Source organism: Lampetra planeri, chromosome 47, assembly GCF_965212315.1.
Source record: "Lampetra planeri chromosome 47, kcLamPlan1.2.h2, whole genome shotgun sequence".
Lineage (NCBI taxonomy): Eukaryota > Metazoa > Chordata > Hyperoartia > Petromyzontiformes > Petromyzontidae > Lampetra > Lampetra planeri.
In genome coordinates, this window is record NC_136153.1 from 6,945,755 (window position 1) to 6,965,843 (window position 20,089).

Genomic DNA, 20,089 nt, shown 5'->3' on the forward strand with positions numbered 1-20,089 from the left:
TGTGTGTGCGTGCGTGTGCGAGTCCGAGGCCTCTGTCTGAGATTGACAAGAGACGCTGCCCATGCCACTGCGTCGCCAAACTGTAACCTTGAGAGCCATGGTGAACATTCTCTCCTTGGCTTATGCTCCATGCCTTTGATGGCCAGCTGTCCTAATAATGAGCCCGATTTGAAATAGAAATGTACTTGTGTTCAGGGGGAGCAGTTGCGGAGTGGTTCGCGCGCTGCATTGTAAACACGCTCGCCGATGTTCGATTCCGGGCCTTGGGCCCCAGGCCCCTTCGCTAACCCGCGATGCCCAGCAAGGTGAATAATAACTAGTTGGTTATAGATAGCGTCGTTCCTGCAAATTTCTCCCTCAAAATCACCGAGGAGCCACAGACAAGCTGGAAGGCAGCCAGGCGGTGAGCCGGCACCAACGATTGCTCACAAGCTCTGCAGTCCTCTGTATATTCAGATGTTTTCCGCCAATTAATCAGTATTCGTACATGTGGGAGGAAAATGGAGCACGCGGAGAAAACCCATGTGTGCGAGGGGGTAACACTATCCCCTTACGGAAGGGACAGATTAATTTAGTCCACACTTTTACTGGACCGCCTTCTCCTGGCAAGCCAGGGTATGGCAACCTCGACGCTCATGGGAAGGGAGTTGCCCAACTTTTGCTGAGATCTACCAACCCTCGCTGCCTCCACAGTGCTGGATTACAGGCCACGTGCATAGCCACGACCGCCCGGCTGAAGCCTGATAAATAACCACCATGATGATCATTCACGCAGCAGTGCATTGACAAAGGGCTGGCAATTATTACGACTATTATTGTGTTAAAGAGAAACATATATACATTGTATTTTTCTACAGGCAAGTAGTATCAGGTTTCTGAACATGAAAAAATGCATTGAATTAATGAAACGTTAACAATTTTAAAACAATTACAAACCCATCATGATTTGGGTGGATACAAGTTTTTCATACCAATTAACAAAAAAAGTTAATATAAAGGTACAGTCGTGCATTTTAGGATTACCGTGGCAAAATTGTCACTCAACATGTGTGCGGGCCTGTGTTATGGGGAGTGTTGGCGCAGTGGTCAGCGTGCTGTACTATGAACCTGCAAAACTGAGTTCCATTCCCGTTCAAAGCCAACAGCGGTGATGAATATTTAAACTGGTGCTGGGTATAGTGCGGTGTGTAGACATCGCCCCTGGGAGCACAAAGGCGGGCAGGCGTAGTGCTGGCCACTCGCCAGAGGTCGCAACCGGGTACCCGATACCCGTACCCTACCCGATACCCGGCTACCCGTACCCGGTCGGGTACGGGTACCCGTTTGCGACCCTGGTGAGGCCGGGTACGGGTACGGGAAGGCCGTGAGTCACTGATGAGTAACCGTTTGTCACTCATTTCCCAACGTCTTGTCTCTTCTCACAATTCAAGTTCCTAGAATCAACCCACCCGCGCCTGCAACATGGCTTCATCCCAGAGGTCGCAATCGGGTACCCGTACCTTACCCGATACCCGGCCGGGTATGGGTAGCCAGGTATCGGGTAGGGTTCGGGTACCCTTTTGCGACCCTGGTGCAACCGGGTACGGGTACCGGTAAGGAATCAAAACCCGTTTGCAACCTCTGCCACCCGCCCCCCCGTGTGCTGTGCCAACCTTCATAGGTGCTCCCTAACAGCATTTGCCCTATAAGTCAGTTAGGGCTATACGGGGGATCTCTGTCTGTGTCTTATTAGTGAAGTCAATGGTTCAGTCAGATGTTGTTTAAAAAACAACTATTATTCTTTGCACTGCTCAAGAGCTGTCACATTAAACTGTTGCCATTGGCTCATCCATTGCAGCAGTTTAATTAATTTGCAGATCATTATCAGTCATTGATAAATATATTGTATTTAATGGCTAAAGAATGCTACTTATTAGAAGAATAACAGAAACGTTCTCAGGCTCACTTTTTTTGCAGAAATTATCTTCCATTATTTGAACATGAAAACAATTGTTAAAAAAACAAGGAATAAAACTGCATTTTTCTCTCCCCCCCCCCCCCCCCCCACTGAGAGTGAGATAACTTCACAAAAAAAATAAACTATGACCCAGCAACAACTGAGAACACAAAAAAAAAACTCAGTCCCAGGGTGACTTGAAGAATTCTCTGACATGTGCGATGATGAAGTTAAATGAAAGCATATTTGGAGCCTCCCTTAAGGAATATATCTGGAACCAAAAATAGCATTATATGGTTCATGTAATTATTTATGTTCACCTTATATTATTTTTAGCGAACACACATCTCGAATTATCCCATCCTCGGTTCATCCCACGGGTCGTCAAAAAAAACAACCCACACACATACACACAGGAAAAATGTAAAGAAACAACACAAGCCAGGCAGACACGCGTGCCAAACTCTGCAAATATGGTCATGCAGGATCCAGCGGCAGAGGGTGCTGACGCATGCTCGTTTGTCTCCGGAATTCGCTCCTCCGAGTTTCCGGAGCCTCGTTACTCCACGCAGGATCTCATCCCCCACCACCCCGTTGCCCGCCCACCCCCGTCCAAGCGATCAAATGCTTGGAATGAACCACAAGCCACGTTTCCTGTTTCATCATCATCATCATCGCCGCCGCCATCATCATTACCACCGTCATTACAATTATTAGTATTCCTATGACTGTTTTGTTGAAAATAATAGGATAAAACAAATATTTAAAACTTTAGTGGTCGTTTCCTGCCGGGGCTCCGCTGCCCTGCAGTTACGGGACCAATTGTACGCTTAGTTCAAGTGGTTTGCGATAAGAGGGAGGTGCGGCAGCGGAGGATGGGGCAATCGGCGAAGGGGGAGTTGTGAGCGAGCGTGCCACAACCACCCACACGCTCCATCCCGGCAGCTCCAGTCAACCGAAAGACCGCAGCAAACGCTGGGGGGGGGGGGGGGGGGAAAGATTCCCTAATGAATGGGTTCTCAAAAAAGGCCCTGCGGACCCGTCTGAGTGTGCGCAAGGATAAAGCGTCCGTGTCAAAATCTGCGCTGCTGTACGACGCGGTAAATGCATTCTCTTACCTCTTCAATAACGATCGCACAACGGCCGCATGCTGACGAATGTCTGCGAGATTTCCAAAGGGGTCTCATGAAATGTGCCCTCAAAACCCAAAAATGGCCAAAGGAGCCTGTGCAGTACATGGTGTGTTACATCACACACAGCCAAGTGAGAAAATAATCGCCAATAAAAAATATTATTAATTAATGTAATAGACATGAGTGTATATCGTTTAATTTGCAAACCTTAGTAATACGTGGATAATACAAAAAAATAATATATACTCGAGGCTCATTTACAATTAATTATTTCCGGGCACACAAAAACACATTTGTGCGTCAAACTCTCTCCCCGTATATTATGGCGCTGCATGGACACGTGTATTAGCGCGTCGTCTACGCATCGCTAACCAGTGGCCAGGCTTACAACCAACATGCCCTGCGAAAGGGCCTCGGATGTAAAGTAAACCAAATGTTCCTCACATACATTTCTCTCCGAATTTATGGAACGAGACATTTTATTCTTTCAAGCGCGTGTAATTGACATGTGGACGTTTCGACGAGCCTGCAGGGGAGAAAAAATGTGCAAGAAACTTGACCTTATTTCTAAACTGGAATTAAATGATTTCCAAATGAGACCCCTAACGTTTGCAAACGTTACGGAACGATACAAAAAAGCACACATCCAGGGTTCGCTAAGAGGGCACTGCTGTTGAAGAGAGTGCTCAATGGGGAATCTATGACAAACCGTTCGTGCTCACAGGGACTACGCAAGATCTTTCCACGGATAACCTACATAATGCGCACGATTGATCATTCAGAGAATAATGATGTGGATGATAAAGATTATGTACTCCCCAGTAAATATGTGCACGTGTGCAACATGATATAACATTTTCGGAATTGAGAATAAATAAAAAAATGTTTTCTTTTCTGCCGGTTTTGGATACTAACAAACCGTATGTACCAGCTGACTCTTTCAAACAAATCGCTACATTTTTAGCAACGGAATTACAGGAATAACTCACACTCGAAGAGATCCAAAATGGAGTGGAATATGAAATGATTCTGACAAAACAAACAAGTTACAGTTTTGGATGTTTGGCCATAAATCAATCTTTCCCGAGGCCTCCAGTGGCCGTTTTTTGGATGCCATGGAGTTGGACTCCTGAAACACTTTTCTGGCCAAAATATTATTTCACTTGCATTCCTTTTCCCCCAGTCTCACCCCCAATTTATTTCTGGGTTTTTTTTTTCATAAAAATTACGCTGGTGTGGAGGGGCGCGAGGAGGGAGAAATACAAACCAGAATGGAACTGAAAACATGGCTACAGTGCAACGAGGGTTCTGCTTGTGGCCATGGTTGGGCGTTTTAAGCCGTTTCACCGAAATGTTTGTGAGACCGGTGAGAAGATGGTCAATCAAAGCGTCGTGTGAAACCAATACACCGAAGAGAGAAAACAAAACAACTGCACAGCACGGCTATTAAAGGGAACCTCAGATTTGTTCGGGAATTTGACTGCATGATAAACAAAAATTGTGCGCACAGGCGTACGCAAAATGCTCACACAGATGCACGCACTGATCGAGCAAACTTACACCCCCCGTGCCATTTCAGCTTGTGGGGCACGGCGAAACTTGCCACCTGAAGTGGCAAAACTTTAGCGAAACTCAATCACCCACGAATGTCTGTCCTTAACGCTCGTGACGTCACTCCACATCGACCAGCTCCCTCATTAATATTGATGAGCAGGTGACGTCCTCCATATGGACACCCCCCCCCACTAATAATCATGAGCAAGTGACGTCACTCCACATCGAACAACCCCCCTCATTAATAATCATGAACAGGTGCCGTCACTCCACAAGGAGCACCCTCTCCCCCATTCATAATAATTAGTGGGTGACGTCACTCCACATGGGGGGCCGAGGCGCCTCCTCCCCCCACCTCGGCGTCAACTCACAACCCTCACTACAAAGGCAGAACCCTCACGTCACGTGATCTCCGTCACGCTGTTGAGACATCGAAGTAAAAAGGACGTCGTGATGAACAAGAGATTATAACCTTTAAATGAAATAGGTCTGTGTCACCGCGCCCTTACAAATTGCACACGCATTGATGCAATGAATATATCACGTTGTGGTCTGCTTTTCGCTTGCAAGTTTCAGATTTACTGCAATACACCCGCCCTTGGATGGGCGGGTGATGGGCAAAAGGCGAGGCTATAATATATCCTATCCAAATGAATTGTTTAATATTGCACCTACGGTCATCGCTGGCCACGCCAAGTGGAACTAACGAGTGGGATATCTGAACCGGAGCAGCCATGTGCTGCTCGATGCACACTACGCAGAACGGCGACAGTGCTCACACCCAGGGGCCCCCGGACGATATCCGGCTCACCGAGATATTTATTTTCACGCACGAGAGAGCGAGAAATGGGCGGCAGTAGCAGCGGCGGCAATTTGATACCTTCTTATTTTCCACTTTCAATAAGATCCGTGCCGAGCGAGGCGGGTGGGCGGGGTTTACCCAAAAATGTATTTTCGGCGCAGAGCGGCAGCGGCGTGCGTTCGAGGACCCCCTCGGCTGCGAGCAACGAAACAGCGCCCTCTGAGATGAGCCGAGGGGGACCAACATCTAACCCCACCCCCCCCCCCAAGGGAGAATTCTTTTCCATCATTAAAAGCCCATTTTGTGTGTAAAAAAAACACGGGGGAGGGGGGGAAATAAATAATACATGTGGGCAAAAAAAACACCCTTTGGCAGACTCTCCGATATGCGTTTGTTCGCTGTGGTCGATGTTTTTTTATGCTGCATTGTAAGGAGGTTCATGAGGAAACACAAGCTTTCGAATTTTTTTTTTAAATCGGGGATTTTTTTGTTACGTGGAAGACATGCGCCAGATGCCAACATTTTTAAAGTGGGTCATGGCGCGGCAGTGGCAATTATTTCGGCTGAACGAATGTACACGCACAGCATTGTCCCTGCTCGTAGTTTAAGGATTTAGCGCAAGTTATTGATACGTAATGCCCGAGAGACAGCGACACGACAGGGATTTAGAACAACACTTTTGAGCGCAGGGGACCAGCCAAGTTGGTTATATAAATAAATGCTTAGCATTGCGGCACAGAGATATCCAGGAAAGAAACACACGCTCAATGGGTAAACGTTTGTTACAAACCATCTGAGATTAATTTCGTTTTTTTTGCTAGTTTCGCAACAGTAAATCTAACTCCGGGGGTGTAGTTGCCCTGACTTGAGCAAGTTTTCTGGACAGCCAGCTTACAATGCAATCCTGTAATCGACATGCCATAAGGATCCTGTCGGTGTGATGACTTACACAAAATATGCCAGTTACACCTGAATGACGCCACACTTAAAGCAGAGAGCATTTATGCAAAATGATTAATCGCTTGTCCACAATGTGAATTCACGGTACCCATTGGTGCTGTGGGCAGCTGAAAGTTTCCTGCAGTAAATAAAGAATGCTTGGATTAAGTCCAGAATTTAGGAGCAAAGTACTTTTAACTTGTAAATCACTGCAAACAAATCAAAAGCATATTTATATATAAACGAAAATGCTAACAAGGCCAGAACAAGTTTAGAAAAGATACGCAACTCTTGGCCGACTAAACAACCAAATTCAATGTCTTTTATGAAGAAAAGAAATACTTATATAATCTATATGCGTGAAAAAAAAGGAAGAAAATAAACAAACAACATGTCTTGCTACGCACACAGCATTTACACGATGAGCGTGGTTGGCTACGTACTGTGCGAAAGACGTTCAACGTACATACATCCGTTCCGTGTTTTGATATTGTTCAAAAGTCACTGCTCAAATGTGAGTAGTGAGCGTGGGCCTGAAGAACCGGAAATGTAGACAATTCCAGCCACTGGCTGACCAAAGCAAGCTCCCTGAAGGAAGGACCATCCCGGGATAGAGAACTCCCATAACTCAGCAGCAAAACATTTTGGCCTGCTCGCTAAATAATAATTTTAAAAAATCATAAAAGCAAAGTGAGACTAAAAAAACAACATTCTTAGTGTTTCGGCCAGAATGTCCACGAAGGGGATGCAAATGAATGCTGGATGGGGCCTGTGCGAATTGCGGAGGCTTGCAGCGATATCGCCGACTTGTGACCGGAAATGCTCCAGATTCCATGATAGTTCCCAACTGCTCAACGGGGACTGGGACCAGTCAGGCCGAGATGTCCCTGCTGGCCCTCTGATCACCATCGGGGGCCTCCTCTATCTGCAGGAGACCTACCACAGCAGGCATGACCATGAGCGCATGCTGCGGGGGGGACAAAGGCGGTCGCGTGTGGTTCTGGCGACGCCACCCCCTCGCGCGCCAAGATGGTGGTCTTGGTAGACGCTCAGGAACGGCACTTGCCCCAACAATCTACGCGGGCTACGTAGGGCATCTTTCCCTTTGTGTGCAGAATTAGTTTTGCAGTGGTTACTCTCCTGTGGCCATGAAACCAGCGACCTGAGTTTTATTCCCAGCCGTTGATAGCATCAGTGTTACGTATTGTGTTGTAAAGTAATCTAAAAAAAAACCAGCACGGATGTACACATTGGAAGTTATTGCGTAAATGCCAAAACTTGCTTCATGAGTAAACCATGTCGTCGTAGACGACTTCCATGAAGAGGAGTTCCTATTTAGAGCTGGGTAGCAATCCCACCAAGCAAAAGTGGACACGGCGTAAAGTATCATCAGGAGGAGCCACGATTAATACACTGCTGGATGAAGGCCTCCCCAATCCGCCACCACTTCTGATGATTCTGCGATACAAGGATCCATCCAGTACCTGCGCAAGCACTGGTTTCACTGCTCCATCTCTTGGCCACCACTCATGCTGTCACGATGTAACAATCCATCCGGCACCTGCGTATACATTGATTTCATTGCTCTATCTCTTTGCTAGACATACCCTGGACACTTTCCATTCCTTGGACGCCACTGCGTTATAATTCTTGACCATAATATAGGTTTTTGGGTCAGATCGCGTTATTTACAAATGTGTCGTAACCCTCCACCACCCGACACAGCCAAACAGTAAAAAATGTGTCACGTTTTTCAAAGGACAAAATAATAAGCGAATTATTTTGAGGATTACGACACATTTATAAATAACGTGATCTGACCCAAAAACCTATATTATGAATAATATTGGTCGCGAAAGCCTACGTGTTAAATTCTTGACCATCTTCCATAATCCCTTCTACCCGTGCCATGTTCTGCGCAAGCCCATTTACTTTTTTTATGGCTTGAACGATGGCATTAAACTACGTATGTTCTCTAATCCATGTCATCCTCTTGCTGCCTCTCTATGTCATTCCAAGCAAGCATCAATCCATGGACGCTTCTTTGTGCATTTTTCAGTTTCTGTTTTATATTTTTCGCTCGTGACCGACCGTGTTTCTACGCCATTCAATAGCAGATAGTAAAAAAACAATGCTACCGATATCAGTTTTGCTATACAATGTTCCCTAAATGCTAATGCCCAGCTTTACCTTGCCTTTGTGATACGAACAACGTGTTAACACATTTAAAGCAATGCGTAAGTTTATTCATGAATTTGTTCATTAACTTATCCTCCCATATCCTCATACGCCTACGTCACCATAAAGCATAAAGCATGGCAGGGATTTCCACATCTCGACTGAGTACACTCCTCTGACAGGGAACAAACATCGGCTATTTTTAATATCTGATCATTTTTTTCCATTCCGCTCTTGCAAAACGACGGCAGTGCCCCGAGCACGTAGCACAGGTGAGGTGACAAGCGACCGCTGTCAGAAGTGGACTGACCAGAAAGGCACGGCCAGTCATGCGCACGTACACACAAGACAAAGATGCCCCGTATAGCCCCTAACAGGCTGTTGGGGCAAGTGCTGTTAGCGAGCGCCTAATAAGGCCTGCACGGCACGCACGGTGGTTGTGGCCAGAAGCACGCTTGGCTGCCCTCGTCTCCCCAAAGCTGTTGTTTACACACCACACCAGGTACCCATTTGAGGCTGAGTCGACCTAGGGGAGGCCCAGGACCGGTTCAGATATATTCGTCACTGATGTTGGCCGCGAGTGAGAATTGAACTCGGCTCACGGGTTCAAACAACGCGCTACCCAATGGACAACCGTTGTATGTGTGTGAGAGATCAGCGATGGAAGCACATTGGGAGTCAGATGTTATCTTATCTAGATGTATATAGCGCCTTTATTCAATCCGATTTACGGCAATTATAAAAGCGGTACATTTGATGAAAAGACAAACACACACACACATATATAAAACACAATACCATCTAATTGGCACATGCGCAATGCCGCACGCACACCGCCACGGCGCTATACGCTTGGCGACACACCTTTGTGTGTCGATGATTAAAAGACACTTTGTGCGCCTTTTGTCGAGCACGGCGGAGCCACATGACGCGTTGCAGCTACAGAGCCCCCCCCCCCCATCCTGGAGCTCAGAGCCTCTCAGCTGCCTTCTCATCTTCACATACAACACGGTACCAACAAAAGCTTCAGAATCCTCACGCGTTGTTGTGCGTGTGCGCACGCGTGCATATTCGTCTTCGACGATATACGTGTGTGCATGCGCATATATTCCAATCATCTCATCCAGTTGACCCATGACACCTGGGGTCTGTCTCACGACCTCTGCCATGGAACTTTCGACACTTCACGTGGCCCCAAAGTGCATCTGGCCTAGCACAAACGCTGTGGTGGTGACCTCACCGTCGCTTAGTGGCATATGGCGGCTGCTTGTTGGTGTTGTACGCGGCGGGGCGGTGGTGCAGTGGTTATCGCACTCCAAAGCGGATCTATCCAATGCTGGATGAGGGCCTTCCTTCCCGAGCTGTTGTCACCTCTCACGCTCGTACAATGTAACAATCCACGCAGCGTCTCCACACGAGCCGATCGCTTCGATTCTCCCATGGGTACCACTTCGTCATTATTTTTTACCATTGGTCATCTGTCCCTTCTATCTAAACTAAACTAACGAAAATGTTTACTTGACAGGGTAACTTCCACTGAGCCCATATATAGCTCTTATTCAGAAGCAACCTGGCTATCGCAAATGATAGCTGAACAAAGTGGCTTGTCATGTTGTTAAATTCTAAATGTGGAAGGAAAAACCGGAGGACACGGAGAAAAATCCACGCAACCACGGGTAGAACATGCAAACTCCAAATATACAGCAGGCGCCAGAGTCGGGATCAAACCCACGAACTCCTGCATATCAGGCGAGGTAAGTTAACATCTCGCAACCGCAACCCCCCCCCCCCATCAACGTGACCTGCCCAAGTTCACTCACTTTTAATTCTAGATTTGAAGCGTTGATACAGCAATTGTGCGGTGACAGTTTCACCTGAAGACGGAGGCTTGTGTTGCCTCCGAAACGTCGTGATTTTTAATTTTACTTTTATTAATTTTATTTTTTACCTACGTGACTTTACCGAAAAAACCTAAGAGTATGAGTATCACTCACTCTTCTTAACAGCATGACATCTCATCTCTTTCCATGCGGTTTAAGGACTCTGTACGAGTCAGCCATCGTGTGCCAGTGGTCAAGAGGATGCCCGCTGGGCACATGAAGGGTTGTTTACGCCCTCGGATAGAAAGCAGGGCCTCCAGTAAGCGATGGGATTTGAACTTTAATTTGAGTCACCACTTCATTGAGAAGCTATTTCAGCACTGCCCGTGGATGTTTTTTTTTCCCACGACATTCTATAAACGACATTCTATAACAACCAACGTGAAGAAAAAGATTACGAATGTATTTGTTTAATCTCCTGCGTGCGGAGAAGTTGCATACAGTGAGAATACGGGCTGTTTAGGGGACAACCCGCAAGGCTCGGCTGACGGCCACCGTTTAATCTCCTTCATTAACTCCCATGTTTCTGATCTATGTGTCACAGCGGGATAGTATTCACTGATTACAAGCACAATATATACGATTATAAAAAGGCTCTTTGTCTGTATATGTAAACAGTTTATTGTGCATTGCAAGAACAGGCAGTCCTTGCTGCCAATCTTAGATGCAATCAGGCATGAAAGTTAGTGGGCAGGTGGAATTCTAAATGCGGGTTGGCTGCCGTCAATCTTTTTTTACCTTTCCACTTCACTGCACAGTAAGTTCACGTGCAGCAATTTCGCAGTTTCGTACCAGTTGCTTAATTCCAACTATGAGCCCACTCTCACGTCGTAAATCAAACAACTGCTCACTCACTGACATGCATAAAATGCCCATTGTGAAACTCGGAGGGTACGTACATGACATATAAAACAACCACACTGAATTGTGGTGACAAAAGCACGCCGATGACGCAGTTTGATCAAACGCGGCAATGCACGCAGGCGGGCGTGGAAGTTACGATGTGCGGGGCGCGCAACTCGCGGAAGTTCAACAAGACGCGAACGTCGTCGTCCTCCCAGAGCGACCGCCGGTCACAGCAAGCGCTCGTTGCGGCATCGCAGACTTCCAGACGAGGGGCATCTGTCCGAAGAATGGCTGACTACTTGGCCCCATCAGGATGACGCAGAATGGGCCGTTAATGTCCCATGTAACTCCCCATCTCCCCCAACTCACCCCCCCACCCACACAACACCCCCAATTTTGATTCATGCAGCGCAGGCTGCCCGTTCAGAACGACGCCACTTTCAATCGCAAACACGTGCAATGCTCCTGCACTTTCCTTACTAATAAAACACGACATTGCGAGTGACGCGATAGGTACGAGGAGATCGTGCCAAATTATTATGCTGTGCCTTTGCCGCGAAAACACAGAAGCTTGGCGGGATTAAGGTTGCACGTCATTTTCAGTCGCAAGATAATATTAGACCAAACAGTACTTGGACACTGCTGATGCTCACAGTGGCTTAGCAGAATCACAACTGTTTACACGAGCATGGCACGGATTTTGGATTTCAGGGAGAGAAGGCGGCTGAGCACAATTGCCAAAACAACGGGCCGTTGTTTGGGTATTCTTGGCAAGATGTACTGGACGAAACGATATCATAACAGTTACAGATGTCAACTGGCGATTAAAGAAGATATCTTTTTTACGACTGCGAATGTTTTTGAAATGTTTTCGGGCTACACCACGGTGCTGTTCGGCACGCTGCCTGTCCCACGAGCTGGGAGCCATTTTTTTTTTAAAATTAAACCTCGCTTTCATGTCATTTAAAGGTAACATAAAATATAGTCTAGAATCCTGTGAGGCAAAGGGTCAGCGAAAGATTTATGAGGTTTTTCTTTTCCTTTACATTTTTTAAAATTGTTAAAATATTTTTTTTTTTAATCCACTGTTTCAAGGTGGGCTGTGAGTTAGAGTCGCTGAGAGGGCATCGCTCTCCGTTGAATGTGGCTGCCCGGACGCTTTCACCACCCACGCAGACTCACAGAGCGCAGCGGCTCAAACACAGCCCTGCTTGAGGTGGACATGGGCGACTCAGGGGAGGAGTAATGTGGCGAGATACTTCGGATTCTTTTTTTTTGTCACTGTTGCTAAGCGCAGGGCCCAAAGGCCCCACAATGACAAGTTGGTCGTAACAAGCAGCACTGTTAAAGGTGTAATAGAGAAGAATTAAGGTTTCTTGGAGTAAGTGAAGTTGAAAAAACTTGGTCATGGAGACGACTGGAGGGGAAAGGATGACAAAAAGAAGTGTTGTGACCTGCAGTGCAGTGGTGATTGAACGCAGCGTGGGTGAAACGAAGCAGTCGGTCGGTTAGGCCGAATCCTCAACATGGGAGGAGGAATCAATAAGGGAAGTTCATGGAAACAGTAGCCATGTTGAGTAGCGATAGAGGAGTGGCAAGAAAGAAAGTGACCATTGGCGAGGGGGTGAATCGAGTGGATCAAAATGAAGTGCCCACTCCTTTACGTTCAATTCCATCCGTCGGATCCTGGGTCCCAGCCACCCGTGATAAAACTGCGTTCTCAAATGCAGCACGTTGACGCCAATAACTGAACACGCGCACACACGCAAAGTCCTTACATCTCATTCCTGAGGATAAAATATTGTAGCCTCATTGTTACACAACACTCTATGATGTAGGGCCTATAAAAATGTCTCTCTCGTGTCAATAAGAGGCAATTTAAAGGAATTTAGAATCACTTATGTGATGTCACCTCCCAGGGGTTGTTTCTCTCAACACATTCTCGTGTTGAATGTGAATTTCTTCATCTCCTGAGATGATGCACATGGCACAATCAGAATTGGCAGTAAAAGACAAAACAATGTTACACAACCGGACTAAGGCGGAAGGAAAAAATGTAGACTGTGGTGAAACTCAGCCACGGTAACTAACACCGGACTGTGCGCAGCAGCTCAAACTCCAATACCACTGCTGGCGTCATCAACCCACCATCAGTATTCGTTTCGTAAAATGAATATCAATTTGTCGAAATGGCACGCGGATAAAGTGGCAACCACCACAACAATTTAATTTACAAATGGAGCTCGGCGCTGCCACCGTTGATGGGGCATCGCTCCGTCGTTGTTGCTGGGATGAACTTTGATCTTTGACCTTGACTTCATCACGAGCCACCCAGCACACAAGCTGCCCCCCCCCCTTCATTTTGTGGGCTAAACCATGGGGACCCCCACCCCACCACCACTCCGTGTGCCGCCGTGCAGTGCAGGGTTCAAGTCTCATGCAGCGGCTGGGTCACGTGGACCATTTCCAACTGCCCACCACTCTGACACCCACCGCCCGTTCATCCACAGTCCCGATATCAACATCCCGCATCTTCGTTTAGGGTGATCGTACCGCTACTGTTGCTGATGCGAAGGTCGTTCAGCCCCAGGTCTCAAGAGCTTCACTCCTGACGGGTTGGCCACGGCCAAAGGGTATTTTGCTGCCCCTGTACTAAATGACGAAGATGAAACTGCACTGCATGGGTGACCCCCGCTAGAGGGAGAGCTACGGTCTCTTCACGTGGAAACGCGGCAGGCTGAACCGAGTGACCCTGTTTAATAGGCGTGTTGTGATTCATCGAGTGAAATGTTATTCTTACACTCGTATTGCAGGCACCGAATTGCCCGTGAAAGGATTCTTTATTCGCTACTTACGAATAACGGTTTGCGAATGCGACTCACAGGTCAATGGAGCGGACGAGAGACGAGGGGGGGAGCTTACGAGACAGACAATCCACACGAGGAGGCGGCACAAAATAAAACAACAAAAACATCTCGAATAGAATTGTAAACCAGACTTGTGGCATTTGAATGGCTGCATGCCTTGCATAATATATAATTGTTCTCAATAAAATATTGAAGGTTTCCTTGTAAACAAGCTGTACCACCATCACTTTATAACTCCACACTGCGAGTAAATAAATAACACGATCGAGTAGAGCTGTAATTTCAGCCAAATTCGTATCTAATCAGACATCCCACCACTTCGCTATTATCCACCGCACTCCGAATAAGTTTAACACAAACGTTCAAAATGCTTTCACTATTTCATTATTTCTGAACTCGGCTGAATATTTTTTCTCACATCTTTCATGCATCCCCACCGCTCAATTCCCCACTGCGGCCCACCCGCTCACCTCAATCGCCTCAGTCAAGTTTTATCCCGTTACTTCCAATCTTTATTGCCGGCAGAAGATAAGAAATAAAACGTAATTCCAAAGGTGACAAAGTTAATCATTGCCATCGCTTGCACTACACGTTCATCCTTGCAGAGCTGCGCCTTGCCCGGGGGCATTGCTCGCAACAATATTTTGCGAGTAGACAAAGCGAGGATTTTGCATTTACTGCCCCCAAGACACTTGCAGTCTGAACCTCATCAACTGCCGGTGGTTTGGCGGTGCGGTTTGGGCAACGTCGCCGTCAAAACAAGCGCAGGCTGTGAACAAATTACAGCGCACGGAGAGCGATGGCCCACAGATACCGTAGATTTACAACACTCGCAAGAGCGCCGCGTTAAGCAACGCGACTTGTCTAGGGCCGGACGCGTTGCTGAGAAGGAAATGAAGGCCGGAGAATGAGCGCAATGACAAAGTGGGAGCGAAGGGATGGGAGAGCGACGGGAGGAGGTGGCGGCGGTGGCAGTGGCTTTGGGAGGACTTCACCCGATAGGGTTGCTCATGACCGGTGATGCAGACGGACGAGACGGGACGGCATTATCGAGCGTCTCTTGGCAAAGCAGACATCAGTTGAAAGGGTGAACTGAGCGTGAAAAACACACTGCCACTTGCAAGCCTGAAAACATCCTGCGGCATTAAAGGCAAGACACAGTTCTTACGTTGTTGTTATTATGACGCTCGTTTACCCAGGTGAGTCTAGCCAAGTCTCAAAACTATTTTTTTCAGGAGGGTCCAGCCAAGATTTGCTCACAAGTGGACAATGCTTCTGTTTTGGTATCTCACGAGTTATTTGAACGGAATTTTTCAACATGGGGGTTTTTTATTACTTACTTATTCATTTATCCGGAAGGGCCACGCTGAGTCTATAACTCCGTGTGGGACTCTTTTTTGTTCAGGAGGGTCCTGTGCATTGGGTTTCCATTTCAATATGTTTTCAACCAATTAATGGTGAGCTGTGCATATATCGAGGCTGCTTTGGCTGGTGGGTTCACAACTGCCGGGATTACAGGCCACATTTGCATAAGTCTTGCCCCCCGCCGCCACCGCCCTCTAATTGAATGCATTTCATCACATCGACATGGATAATGCAAATCGGGACGTTTCGGCGTAGCGTGATGTACGGATGTCCATAGATGGAAAAAGATGGCGATTAATCCACTTGCTGTACTGCCTTCTCCTGGCCAGCCAGGGTATGGCGGCACCTCGGCACCCAGGCGGTAAGGGAGTTTCGCAATGCATGTGCAGCGATCCCACCAACCCTCACAGTGGCGGATTGCAGGCGCGCACCACCACCGGCCAATACCTTCCGTTATGTTTTTAGCTACGGGAATATGCTGGAGAAACCCCCGGACACACGGGGGGAGGACATACAACCTCCACAGAGAACGGTGCCCGTGTTGGGAATCAAACCTGGGGACTTCTTGCTGCGAGGCAAACGTTTTACCACTGCGCAACCACCCCTAGCGCCCACGTAACAAGTGACGATTTACAGCGCAAAGGAATGTTTTATTTCACGTATCCTAAACTGTTTATCTCGGCCTTGACGGTGCGATTGCAGAGATGGCCCAATCTGTGCCCACAAGCACTCATAATAAAAACATTTAACGTGCCATCGGGAGGCCGTAAGTTATTTCCGTAACTCGGCACACGACATCCGGTAAACCTCCCACGATGGTTGTGCCTGCTTAGCCGTGTTTTTACCCCTGGTCTATCACCGACCTGGAAAAACGATCGCCAAAAAATGGATCCGTGGATCCATTGCACGCATGGGGCGCGCCGGAATACAGCTGTGTGCTTTCTGCCACGTGCCAGGGCGTGCTACAGTTACCGCGCGCACAAACGTGCTTGTCGAAATTGTCCCGCATGGGGACAGAGGCTAAACGACGTAGGTACAGCTGTGAGGATACGGCAATGCCTCACCACGCCAGACTGCAAACACTGCAACATCCTGTTGCCTTCCCTCTGAGGTTAGCGTTACCTCTTCCATGTGATGAGGCCACTTTGGCAGGTGGGTTACAACTGCCGGGATTTACAGGCATCATTTGCATGAGTCTTGCCCCCCCCCACCACCCCCCTCTAATGGTATGCAAAAGGTAGCCAAGTAAGCATTGATGATTGAATCCATTTCATCACAGAGCATCGAGATGGATTATGCAAATCAAGACAGATAGGCGTAGCATGATGTGCGGATGTCCATGTAGCCTGGTTCGCTTGTTAGCGGATCAACTGCTAGGGTAACATTAGCAAGGCTTTCATGCACAGGAATGAATCTAACCCACAAGGCAGTGCCATCAGCCGCAATTAAAGAATACAATAAAACCAACACGATAAAATGTCGTACGACCCACTGAACACAAGGGGCGATGTTTGCAAGATATGACCATTATACTGCCGATGTTGTGACCATAACAACAATGTTACGACGGAAGTTTTTCAAGGACGTGCTGTGTTGCCCTGCCATGCTTTGTCGAGTCATACCGTGCGCTGTTCGGCACGGTGCCCGACGTTTCGCTCCACGCGTTGAACAGGCTTCCAAGCAAGTGGAGCAGATACGTGGGAACGCATTGCCGACCAGCATGGGAGGGGGGGTACAACCTGACAACCCGTCGAAGAGCCACCCTCGAGACAAGCACCCACACTTTAGAAACATTTTTATAGAAAAAAAATGCAAGCTTCACATCTGCTTGGGTGGGCACATGGCCCAGTTGGAACTCGTCTCTGTGCTAATAATTACACTGGGCATGTTTTGCCAAAGACAATGGTTTAGAGACGCTATTACACCATCTTGGCCGGGCCCTTCTATGGCTTCACGGCCACCACAGGCGCGCACCCTCTACTCAACCGTGCGTTCCACATCGCACGCCCGCGGACACACGTGCCGTGGACAACTGCTGCCTTTCAACAGTTTGGACGATCGAGGCCTGTCCGATTGAGCTCAGCGGAGACACCGAGTCAGATTACAATTCATACTGTCTTTCGCTTTTTGCTTTTTTCGACGCAACTATATTTGCAATCATGCAATCAACGACACGTCACGACCCATGCACCACGTCTGCTTCGGAAAACGACCCTGGAAGATGGCGCGACAGAAATACTTGTGAATTCCCTCAAATAGACTTACACAACTTTGCCACCGTAGATTGTATTGTTAATGTTGTGCCCGCGCTATTTGTGTTCAACACAGACGATACAATTATCTGCACGCCGTACGATCTATCGTAGAATCTCCATATTGTGGCACAACAAGCAGGTAATGATCCAGCAGCCAAAACCAAGCTGATGTCTGTGAGTACAGAGTCCAGGAGGGGTGAGGAGACAGCAGTGCCCATCGAAAAGCAAACAGAGCCTGCAGCATGGTCATTAAGGCCGTGCATGACCCCAACATGCTGTGTATACGTATATAGCCTCACCCAAATATGTCAACTGGTAAGAGCACAACAGCATTCCCCAATAAGGAGATATTAAAAAGGAAGAAATGAGACATCGGATTTTTTAAATTCAGATAACAGAGCTTCTGCTCGTAGGGTGCGGTAGGGCCTGGCACTCCGCCGCTGAAGGATAACAGCCACAGGCACACATGACTGAGTCTGAACACACCAACACAATACAAAGATGCCCCGTATAGCCTGAGCAGACTGTTAGGGCACGTGCTGTTAGTGAGCACCTATGAAGGCCAACACGGCACGCAAAGGGGATGGGTGGCGAGAGCACCACGCACCAGCCACCTTTCTCTCCCCAGTGGCGATGTTAACACAGCGCACCAAATACTTATTTAAGGCTGAGTTGACCTAGGGCAGGCTTGGGACTGGTTCGGATTTCACTCGACAATCCATGGAGGGGAATTAAACTCAGCTTATCGGGTTCATAGCTCTGCTGCGCTTGTGTGTACAGGTAGTCCCCGAGTTACGATGGTCCGACTTACGATATTTCGATCTTACGATTGCGATAGCGATACGACAAAATTGTAAAATATTTAAAATTTTGCGCGGCAGGCAAACGCAGCAGCGTACGTGGTACGGTGCTGTACGTTGGAACGCTGACGGGATGTAAGCATGTTAAAAGGTTTGATAGCAGATAGGATTGTTTCCTGAAAAAACTTAAATTGCAGTTCATATAGGTAGGCTAAGAATTTACCTTGTTTTTTTTACTTTACATTTTACTGTGCAATACAGTATTGTAATTCATAAATAAATACAGTATATAGTTTATACAGTACGGTAATGTAAATTGCTCTGTTTTGCTAAATTATCACCATTCTTTAAGACTCCTGGGTAGGCTAGGCTATCTTCGACTTACGATATTTTTGACTTACGATGGGGTCGTCGTAACGCATCTCCATCGTAAGTCGGGGACTACCTGTATATTTATACACAGCGACTCTCAAGTGGCTTCTTAAAGAGCAACGCAAAATTTGTGATCCAGCAGAGTTTTAAAAGGCAACTTTAGAGCTTCCTGGAGGAACACAAGCCGACTGACTGAGAAAGCAAACATCGTAAACACGTCAACTGAGAAGGCAGACAAAGACAACTGGAGAGATTGTGCACAATTAGTTGAGGGGGCGAGGAGGAGGGCATACATTTCACTCTAACACGCCGCCTGCTTCTCACGTCAGCGCCAATTTGAGGTTAATTGAAAATCGAGAGATGCACAGCCAGCCTAGTTTTTATTCACAAGTGGCGAATTCAAAACATTCCTGCGGTCTCGCTGCCGCGTCCTCCACATTGCGCGGAAGCTGCGACACCGAACTGCGGCGTGTACCCTCCCTGGTCTCCCCGCGCAGAAATCAAGAGTGCAATCGAATCGATTGCACTCTTGGACTCGTATTTTTGACGCATAAATAGAAAGTTCATGAATACCACGAGCCGAGACGTGCCAAGCGCTGGAAATATAACCTGATACAAGCAAGCAGAAAACTCCCAGTAAGCATTTGGGGATATAAATCGGTGAAACCCACATTTTGCATAACACCCTGCCCCTCAATTGTGTCTACATTACAGTGAAACAAAAAATACCAAAATAAAACTGCCGAAAGGCCCCGATAAAGCTCGATATAAAATGGCTGTACACAATGTACAGCCATTTTGTCACTCCGCTGATCACAAGGCAAGGGTCGTGGGGGTCACTGGACCACCATGTAGCCCCTCGAAATAACGACAACCTGTTTATTGGACAGCGATCGCCCCGGTCTGGCACCATATCCAGGCTCAACCTGCTTAGCTTTCTCACAAACTGATGAGATCATGCGCATTCCAGGTGATGTGGTCAAAGGTTTCTGCCCTTGCAATGTTACAATGAAGCAGCATTCCTCCGGACGATTGGAACATGAGCTCACGGGGGGGGGGATGGAACAAACACTCAATGACTGCACACACAACAAAAGATTAGAGGCCACTTTGGCACACTGGCTCGCAAACAGGTGAGGCTCAAACTCAGGAGGGTGAGGCA

The 20,089-nt window shown here is 47.5% G+C and overlaps 1 protein-coding gene across 2 annotated transcripts in view; it reads right to left on the reverse strand.

Annotated features, from left to right (window-relative positions):
- The window catches only part of LTN1 (listerin E3 ubiquitin protein ligase 1), a 172,767-nt gene that overhangs the window by 61,171 nt on the left and 91,507 nt on the right, over window positions 1-20,089 (reverse strand). The gene's annotated exons all lie outside the window — the stretch shown is intronic.